This window comes from Sprattus sprattus, assembly GCF_963457725.1.
Source record: "Sprattus sprattus genome assembly, chromosome: 20".
NCBI classification, from domain to species: Eukaryota; Metazoa; Chordata; class Actinopteri; order Clupeiformes; family Clupeidae; genus Sprattus; species Sprattus sprattus.
The window spans coordinates 3,884,236-3,894,763 of NC_137918.1; positions in this window are offsets into that span (position 1 = coordinate 3,884,236).

A 10,528-nucleotide genomic window follows, 5' to 3' on the forward strand; every position below is an offset into this window, starting at 1 on the left:
TAAACATAGAAACAATATAATCATATAACACAACCAAAGTAACCCAGGGGAAATGCAAACTTTAAATTCAGACAAAAATGTCCAAAACGGCTACAACATAGATAGATAGATAGTGATAGATAGATGGAGATGGGAGCGGTGGGGGTCGAGACAGATCATTTATTCAAGTGTTCAGAGCTGTTCTTAGACAAACAAGTATGGAACAAAATGAGTGCTCTTCCTGTCAATATTCCTTGCCTTTGCCAAACTTTTTGTGTGTTGTGTAGTCTGTCTGTCTGTGTGATGCCGTCTGGCTGTGTGTGTACTACTAAGCAGTCTACCAAGGTGTGTTTGTGCTAGGAGAGCTGGTCATCTACCAAGGTGTGTTTGTGCTAGGAGTGCTGGTCATCTACCAAGGTGTGTTTGTGCTAGGAGAGCTGGTCATCTACCAAGGTGTGTGTTGTGCTAGGAGAGCTGGTCATCTACCAAGGTGTGTTTGTGCTGGGAGGTCAGCTGTCCAGTCTCCTCTGCTGCCTGTAGTCTGGCCTCTCTCTTTCCTGGGCAGCAGGCAGAAGCGATAGACCTGAGATATGACACCTGAGCAGGATTCTGTAGGGGAGGAAAGGCTGCTGGAGTTCAGCTCTACTTTTGGGTCAAGCTCTAGTCCACAGCTCTACTCTCCAGCTCTACTCTTAATCTCTACTATGGGGTCCTGCTCTACTCTCCTGCTCTACTCTCCAGCTCTACTCTCCAGCTCTACTCTCCAGCTCTACTCCACAGCTCTACTCTCCAGCTCTACTCTCCAGCTCTACTCCTCAGCTCTACTCTTCAGCTCTACTCCACAGCTCTACTCTCCAGCTCTACTCTACTACTCTACTCTTCTACTCTACTCTCCAGCTCTACTCTTCAGGTCTACTCTCCAGCTCTATTCTCCAGCTCTACTCCACAGCTCTACTCTTCAGGTCTACTCTCCAGCTCTACTCTCCAGCTCTACTCTCCAGCTCTACTCTTCAGCTCTACTCTACTCTTCAGCTCTACTCTTCTACTCTACTCTTCTACTCTACTCTCCAGCTCTACTCTTGGGTCCAGCTCTCACACACACATCTACGTATATATCTATCTATTTATCTCTGTCTGTCTGTCTGTCTGTCTGTCTGTCTGTCTGTCTGTCTGTCTGTCTGTCTGTCTGTCTGTCTGTCTGTCTGTCTGTCTGTCTGTCTGTCTGTCTGTCTAGCTATCTAGCTATCTTTCTATCAATCTATCTTTCTATTTGTGCTGGCTCTCACAACTCATCCACATGGGGTGCTTTGTGGTCCCCTGGTGAGCCATGTGGTGGGGTTTGTGGTGGCAGGTATGTGTGTGTGTGTGTGTGTGTGTGTGTGTGTGTGTGTGTGTGTGTGTGTGTGTGTGTGTGTGTGTGTGTGTGTGCGCTGATGAATGGAGATGAGGAGTGGGAGATGGAGAGGGCTGTGATTCATAGACAGGGGGCCTGGAGCCCGTACACGAATACACACACACTCAAACCTCAAGACATATAGTGCATACACACACTCTGTCTCTCTCGCTCGCTCTCTCTCTCTCACACACACACACACACACACACACACACACACACACACCTTCACATTTCAAGACATATAGTACATACACACACTCTGTCTCTGTCTCTGTCTCTCTCTCTCTTTCTTGCTCTCTCCATACACCTTTTCTCTCTCTCTCTTTCTCTCTCTCTCTCTCTCTCGCGCACACAAACACTCATTCACATACACACTCACACACACACACACACACACACACACACAGACACATCTCAATACAAATAGTACATACACACTCTCTTACTCTCACTCCATCTCTATCTCTCTCTTTTTTCTCTCTCTCGCACACACAAACACTCACACACACAAATTCTATTCTGATTTGTGTTTTAGTTGGAGATGCTGCAGAGTTCATTCCTAGCTTCACAAATCACATGCTTCTGTCACTTAAACTTGTTGCTCCCTGTTTATACAACCTTGGAATACTTGAATACGTGGACTCCAAGTCAAAATTCTGATACATGATGATACATTGGGCATGTTAAAAACATCTTACATCAACATCTAAAAAAAGCAGTGAAATCCTACGTCCCATGTTGAAAACAGAATGATCATTTTTATCTTGTAGCCATCCAGAAAGATATGAATCGATTTGAAAAAGCATAAAGGCTGACACACAGACATTTCAATCTTGGAACTGACTTTATTTTTATTTTTTCAAATAATAACAAGCAACTCCGGGTAGAAGAAATATCAGTTTCTATTGCATAATTTGTGATTTCCTGACTAATGTATTCAGATTGGAGTAAATCCCTGGTAAAGACCACAGACCATTGGGATTACTGTTTACATGCCGTATGCCTAGAGGCCTAACATCATTATAAGTCTTGAAGTGTTTGCAATATTTGATTATAAAAACTACTTACTGCACTTTTAAACCAGCCCACCAGTTTCAGTCTCCATGGAGACTCAACAGTGCAGCCTTGAAACACAACTAAGCTGGTATCTTTAAAAAAGAAGGAAAGAAATCCTAAAAAAAAAAACGCCAAAGGGAATGAACAATGTTACTGCCTCTCACTATCATACTGAATAAATAATCTCTTCTGGTATCGTTGCACTTTGATGTTATTGAGGTAATTAGATGCACCCTTTTCTTCTCTCCTACTCTTGCGATGGGAGCGAAAGAAAAAGAGGCCTTTCAGGACTGATCAACCATCACTGCGCCCGCTCAAAATGAAGTAGACATTAGAAAATAAAGTAGCACAACAGCGCCCAAATCTCTGATTATCATGCAGATAGGGATGAATGAGCATCAGCGTGGCGGCCCAGACCTCTGAGAGAACGAGACAGCTCCGCAGGAAGACAGAGAATTAACTCCCCCTCATCGTCGCTCAGCCACGCCGTTGTCATGTTGTTGTCTCACTTTATTTTTTTCAGTCCGAGTGATTTGCCCCTCTCTTGGTTTACTTGTTATTCCTCTTTGGGGTTCTCTCATTTTATCTCTTTTTTATTTCCTCTTTCTCTTTCTCTGACACTCTCTCTCTTCTCCTCTTCTTCTGCCTCTTTCTGTCTTTTTGCTCATGTTTGTCTGTCTGTCTCTTCCTCTCTAAATCAAATTTCAAATTGAAATGGCTTTATTGGCATGACTGCATACAATACAACATTGCCAACGCATATTGACTAATATTGACAAACTATACAATTCTCTCTTTCTCTCTCCCTCTCCCTATCTCTCGTGTTCACACACACACTTGCCATCTCTGACCTCTTGTCTCCCGCTTTCTCTCTCTCTGTCTCTCTCCCCATCTCCATCCTCTCTGACCGTCTCTGTGATGTCTGATAATGGTTTCTTTATCAGACAGACAGACAGACAGACAGGCAGGCAGACAGGCAGACAGGCAGACAGGCAGACAGACAGACAGACAGACAGATAGACAGTCAGACATACAGACAGACATACAGACAGATAGATAGATAGATAGATAGACGCACATACAGGCAAGCAGATAGACAGACAGATGGGCAGTCAGACAGACAGAAAGACACACAGAGACACTGACAGGCAGGCAGGTAGACAGACAGAAAGAGAGACGCACAGACAGACAAATACACAGACAGGCAGGCAGACAGACACATAGACAGTCAGAGAGACAGACTGACGCCCACAGAGTAAGGCAGGAAGGCAGACAGACACATAGACAGTCAGACAGAGGGACACGCACAGATACAGGCATGAAGGCCGGCCAGCACACAGACACTGGTCTGGTATGGTCCCATCAGAGCCATGTCATATTAATGCCCCTTCCCTCCTCCCCTGGCCTCCTGTACACACATTAGGAGGTAATTAACCTTTAAAGCACCATGATAGCCTTGGCATTAACTATTTACAGCAGTGTGGCGCCTCTCTGTCCTGTCCACCTGCCCCCTAGCCCACCTGTTTCACATTACTCCTTTCTCCTTATCCTTTCTCCTTCTCTCTGTCTCTCACTCTGTTACTTTCTGTCCCTGTCTGTCTGTGTGTCTGTCTGTGTGTTCTCTCTCTCTCTATATATATGTCTGTGCGTTCTCTATCTCTCTCTCTCTCTCTGTCTGTCTGTGCGTTCTTTCTCTCTCTCTCTGTCTGTGTGTTCTCACTCTCTCTTTCTCTCTATCTGTCTGTCTGTGCATTCTATCTCTCTCTCTCTCTCTCTCTCTGTCTGTCTGTCTATGCGTTCTTTTTCAGTGACTTTAAACAGTGGTTCCAAAGTCAAATGTATTTGTTTTAGTTCAGCACAAGTTTAAGTACAACGATATGTATGAAGTCTCCATGTCATCTTTGTATTTTTCTCTAAAATCCCTATCAAATAATCATACAAATTATCATAATATTTACTTCTGCTAGAATATGTGCGAAAAATACACTGAAACACAAACTGTATATAAACATTTACATTAAAAGGAATACTAAACCACAGAGACAAACTATGTTGGTGACTTTAGGTCATTCTAATTTGTGGTATGCGATCAGCATAAAATGTCTTAACCTCACTCCATTCATATGTCAAATAAATGGCCATCTAACATTTATGGTCATGCATTAGTATCTATAGGTATCAATGGGAAGGCTAATGGATCTATGCATATGCAGAGGGGGCTGTTAACACCTCTCCCCATCACACACCAGCACCAGGCAAAGACGGAAGACAAAGCCAGGAAATGTCTCAGGGAGTTAATACATACATACTGTACATCTCACTTTCCCTATCTACTTGTCTCTCTCCCTCTCTCTCATCATGACACATCATGGCCTCCTCTCCACTTCCTTCTGTCATTCCCCAGATGATTTATTCCCCAGACGCCTCCCCCCCCCCCCCCCCCCCCCCCCCCCCCCTCTGATGGTAATCAAGAAAATGGGTATATCCTCATTTGGCCCTTATTTTAACGGTCCATTGACTGATCAGCTCACCAGCAGTAGCTCCTCGACAAATCAACAGACTTATGTAATAAGCCTAAAAAGTGTAATCCGATATAAGCCTAGAAATAAGCCGAACCACCAAATGCTCATCAACTAACCTCGACAAACATTCCGCCTCTGCTTAGTGTGAATGTAACGTGAATTCATCTCCGTTTGTTGGTTACTTATCGTGCAATAGTATACCCAAAAAAGTGTTTATGTAATGTCATGAACCTCTACGTGCTGTGATGTGACACATGACAGCAAATTTGTTGACCTCATTACACTGTTGTTATTGTATATCATGTCTCAAGTGATCCATTGGCGCGGAGTGCTTGCTTAACAGAACAGCATGTTCACACTGTGTGTAATCTTCGCTATGCATGTTGAATTAAAAGAAAATGTCACGACCCGTAAATCAAGGCTATTAAAATGATGTGATGTGTGTATGTGATACAGAAAATGATGATATATCGTTGATAATTGATTGTTTTTTTAAACAAAAACAAAAAAAATCGTATACACCCTGCAGCCAACCATAAAACATAAAACTCAACTGCAACACACAAACACACATAATGAAAACCACTCTTGTGTGAGTGTGTGAGTGTGTGTGAGTGTTAGTGTAAGTTGGTTACCCTTCACGTGAGTCCTTGTGGCCCCCGAGGTATGGTGCCAAGAGCATGTCATTATCATTTTTATGATATTTATAATGGTTAGGTATATCATCCGTGCGTGCTCTGACACATGCATTAGAGCCATGTAAATCCTGATTGAGACCTCTTCACTTCTATTCTCCTCTTCTCTTCTCTTCATCTCTCCTCTCTTCCTCTCCTCTTCTCCTCTGGTGTCTCTTCTAGCTCTCCCTGGTGTAAGGTGACACCTCGCTCAGGGATATGAGCTATGCCCAGTCATAAAGGTCTTACGCTACACCAGGGAGCATACACAAGCATGCAGACACACACTTACAGATACACACACACAGGCGCACGTATTTACTGACCTACCTATGCACAGTCATAAAGGGAGGAAGGGCAGAGATGCAAAACCTGGATCAAGAGAAGCATGCGTATACACACACATACACACACACACACACACACACACACAAACACACACACACACACACACACACACACACACACACACACACACACACACACACACACATACACACACACACACACACACACACACACACACACACACACACACACACACACACTAACAAGGCCAAACAGACTCACACATTCTTCCTCAGTCACACACATACACAATCTCACACACATACCATATTGTCATATGGATCCCTCCGGAATCTACTCTCACACTCAAACACATATGCTCCTAGACACACACACTCAGTCACTCACACACACACACACAAACACACACACACACACACACACACACACACACACACAATCAGACATCCTGCACTCATGTGGATGATAGATTCTTTCATGTCCCTGAGTTGGGTTTGCATCGCCTCTCCTGTAGAGAAGAAAGAACAGAGTAGAAAGGAAAGGGAGGAGAGAGAGACAGGGGGAGAGTGAAAGATAGAGAGAGCGAGAGAGGGAGAGAGAGCAGGGATGACACAGAGAGAAGGGAAGGGAGGGAGAGAAAGAGAGAAAGGGAGTGAAGGAGTGAGACCCAAAGGGACATGTGCGATAGGGGGAACAACAGGAGTGAGTGTAATGAAAGAGAGAAAGACACTTGTGATAGGGGGAACAACAGGAGTGAGTGTAATGAAAGAGAGAAAGACACTTGTGATAGGGGGAACAACAGGAGTGAGTGTAATGAAAGAGAGAAAGACACTTGTGATAGGGGGAACAACAGGAGTGAGTGTAATGAAAGAGAGAAAGACACTTGTGATAGGGGGAACAACAGGAGTGAGTGTAATGAAAGAGAGAAAGACACTTGTGATAGGGGGAACAACAGGAGTGAGTGTAATGAAAGAGAGAAAGACACTTGTGATAGGGGGAACAACAGGAGTGAGTGTAATGAAAGAGAGAAAGACACTTGTGATAGGGGGAACAACAGGAGTGAGTGTAATGAAAGAGAGAAAGACACTTGTGATAGGGGGAACAACAGGAGTGAGTGTAATGAAAGAGAGAAAGACACTTGTGATAGGGGGAACAACAGGAGTGAGTGTAATGAAAGAGAGAAAGACACTTGTGATAGGGGGAACAACAGGAGTGAGTGTAATGAAAGAGAGAAAGACACTTGTGATAGGGGGAACAACAGGAGTGAGTGTAATGAAAGAGAGAAAGACACTTGTGATAGGGGGAACAACAGGAGTGAGTGTAATGAAAGAGAGAAAGACACTTGTGATAGGGGGAACAACAGGAGTGAGTGTAATGAAAGAGAGAAAGACACTTGTGATAGGGGGAACAACAGGAGTGAGTGTAATGAAAGAGAGAAAGACACTTGTGATAGGGGGAACAACAGGAGTGAGTGTAATGAAAGAGAGAAAGACACTTGTGATAGGGGGAACAACAGGAGTGAGTGTAATGAAAGAGAGAAAGACACTTGTGATAGGGGGAACAACAGGAGTGAGTGTAATGAAAGAGAAAAAGACATGTGTGATAGGGGGAACAACAGGAGTGAGTGTAATGAAAGAGAGAAAGACACTTGTGATAGGGGGAACAACAGGAGTGAGTGTAATGAAAGAGAGAAAGACATGTGTGATAGGGGGAACAACAGGAGTGAGTGTAATGAAAGAGAGAAAGACACTTGTGATAGGGGGAACAACAGGAGTGAGTGTAATAAAAGAGAGAAAGACACTTGTGATAGGGGGAACAACAGGAGTGAGTGTAATGAAAGAGAGAAAGACACTTGTGATAGGGGGAACAACAGGAGTGAGTGTAATGAAAGAGAGAAAGACACTTGTGATAGGGGGAACAACAGGAGTGAGTGTAATGAAAGAGAGAAAGACACTTGTGATAGGGGGAACAACAGGAGTGAGTGTAATGAAAGAGAGAAAGACACTTGTGATAGGGGGAACAACAGGAGTGAGTGTAATGAAAGAGAGAAAGACACTTGTGATAGGGGGAACAACAGGAGTGAGTGTAATGAAAGAGAGAAAGACACTTGTGATAGGGGGAACAACAGGAGTGAGTGTAATGAAAGAGAGAAAGACACTTGTGATAGGGGGAACAACAGGAGTGAGTGTAATGAAAGAGAGAAAGACACTTGTGATAGGGGGAACAACAGGAGTGAGTGTAATGAAAGAGAGAAAGACACTTGTGATAGGGGGAACAACAGGAGTGAGTGTAATGAAAGAGAGAAAGACACTTGTGATAGGGGGAACAACAGGAGTGAGTGTAATGAAAGAGAGAAAGACACTTGTGATAGGGGGAACAACAGGAGTGAGTGTAATGAAAGAGAGAAAGACACTTGTGATAGGGGGAACAACAGGAGTGAGTGTAATGAAAGAGAGAAAGACACTTGTGATAGGGGGAACAACAGGAGTGAGTGTAATGAAAGAGAGAAAGACACTTGTGATAGGGGGAACAACAGGAGTGAGTGTAATGAAAGAGAGAAAGACACTTGTGATAGGGGGAACAACAGGAGTGAGTGTAATGAAAGAGAGAAAGACACTTGTGATAGGGGGAACAACAGGAGTGAGTGTAATGAAAGAGAGAAAGACACTTGTGATAGGGGGAACAACAGGAGTGAGTGTAATGAAAGAGAGAAAGACACTTGTGATAGGGGGAACAACAGGAGTGAGTGTAATGAAAGAGAAAAAGACACTTGTGATAGGGGGAACAACAGGAGTGAGTGTAATGAAAGAGAGAAAGACACTTGTGATAGGGGGAACAACAGGAGTGAGTGTAATGAAAGAGAAAAAGACATGTGTGATAGGGGGAACAACAGGAGTGAGTGTAATGAAAGAGAGAAAGACACTTGTGATAGGGGGAACAACAGGAGTGAGTGTAATGAAAGAGAGAAAGACACTTGTGATAGGGGGAACAACAGGAGTGAGTGTAATGAAAGAGAGAAAGACACTTGTGATAGGGGGAACAACAGGAGTGAGTGTAATGAAAGAGAGAAAGACACTTGTGATAGGGGGAACAACAGGAGTGAGTGTAATGAAAGAGAGAAAGACACTTGTGATAGGGGGAACAACAGGAGTGAGTGTAATGAAAGAGAGAAAGACACTTGTGATAGGGGGAACAACAGGAGTGAGTGTAATGAAAGAGAGAAAGACACTTGTGATAGGGGGAACAACAGGAGTGAGTGTAATGAAAGAGAGAAAGACACTTGTGATAGGGGGAACAACAGGAGTGAGTGTAATGAAAGAGAGAAAGACACTTGTGATAGGGGGAACAACAGGAGTGAGTGTAATGAAAGAGAGAAAGACACTTGTGATAGGGGGAACAACAGGAGTGAGTGTAATGAAAGAGAGAAAGACACTTGTGATAGGGGGAACAACAGGAGTGAGTGTAATGAAAGAGAGAAAGACACTTGTGATAGGGGGAACAACAGGAGTGAGTGTAATGAAAGAGAGAAAGACACTTGTGATAGGGGGAACAACAGGAGTGAGTGTAATGAAAGAGAGAAAGACACTTGTGATAGGGGGAACAACAGGAGTGAGTGTAATGAAAGAGAGAAAGACACTTGTGATAGGGGGAACAACAGGAGTGAGTGTAATGAAAGAGAGAAAGACATGTGTGATAGGGGGAACAACAGGAGTGAGTGTAATGAAAGAGAGAAAGACACTTGTGATAGGGGGAACAACAGGAGTGAGTGTAATAAAAGAGAGAAAGACACTTGTGATAGGGGGAACAACAGGAGTGAGTGTAATGAAAGAGAGAAAGACACTTGTGATAGGGGGAACAACAGGAGTGAGTGTAATGAAAGAGAGAAAGACACTTGTGATAGGGGGAACAACAGGAGTGAGTGTAATGAAAGAGAGAAAGACACTTGTGATAGGGGGAACAACAGGAGTGAGTGTAATGAAAGAGAGAAAGACACTTGTGATAGGGGGAACAACAGGAGTGAGTGTAATGAAAGAGAGAAAGACACTTGTGATAGGGGGAACAACAGGAGTGAGTGTAATGAAAGAGAGAAAGACACTTGTGATAGGGGGAACAACAGGAGTGAGTGTAATGAAAGAGAGAAAGACACTTGTGATAGGGGGAACAACAGGAGTGAGTGTAATGAAAGAGAGAAAGACACTTGTGATAGGGGGAACAACAGGAGTGAGTGTAATGAAAGAGAGAAAGACACTTGTGATAGGGGGAACAACAGGAGTGAGTGTAATGAAAGAGAGAAAGACACTTGTGATAGGGGGAACAACAGGAGTGAGTGTAATGAAAGAGAGAAAGACACTTGTGATAGGGGGAACAACAGGAGTGAGTGTAATGAAAGAGAGAAAGACACTTGTGATAGGGGGAACAACAGGAGTGAGTGTAATGAAAGAGAGAAAGACACTTGTGATAGGGGGAACAACAGGAGTGAGTGTAATGAAAGAGAGAAAGACACTTGTGATAGGGGGAACAACAGGAGTGAGTGTAATGAAAGAGAGAAAGACACTTGTGATAGGGGGAACAACAGGAGTGAGTGTAATGAA